The sequence below is a fragment of the Trachymyrmex cornetzi genome, unplaced genomic scaffold (genome assembly GCF_001594075.2).
Source record: "Trachymyrmex cornetzi isolate Tcor2-1 unplaced genomic scaffold, Tcor1.1 scaffold16, whole genome shotgun sequence".
In the NCBI taxonomy this organism is placed as follows: Eukaryota; Metazoa; Arthropoda; class Insecta; order Hymenoptera; family Formicidae; genus Trachymyrmex; species Trachymyrmex cornetzi.
Window position 1 is genome coordinate 426,568 of NW_017296201.1, and position 297 is coordinate 426,864.

Below are 297 nucleotides of genomic sequence, written 5' to 3' on the forward strand. Positions count from 1 at the left end.
AAATCCTATTCGGAGTAGAAATCTTACCAACCGCCGGTTCGGAAATTAATTCGGAAATTAACTCTTGTACAAAATTGACTTACCAGTTGCGTTCGGAAATGTCGAGTAAAGTCATTGGGTTGTACTCTAGAGTAACTTTTTCAATCAATCTCTGAATTTTCAGAGGTCGACAGAGTAAAGCTGGAAACACAATAGACACTGGCAACAGGGAATAACGAGCCGTCCAATCAGAGCTCTGGGATATAATATCGAACTCATACCCCAAAGCTCTGATTGGACGGCTCGTTATTCCCTGTT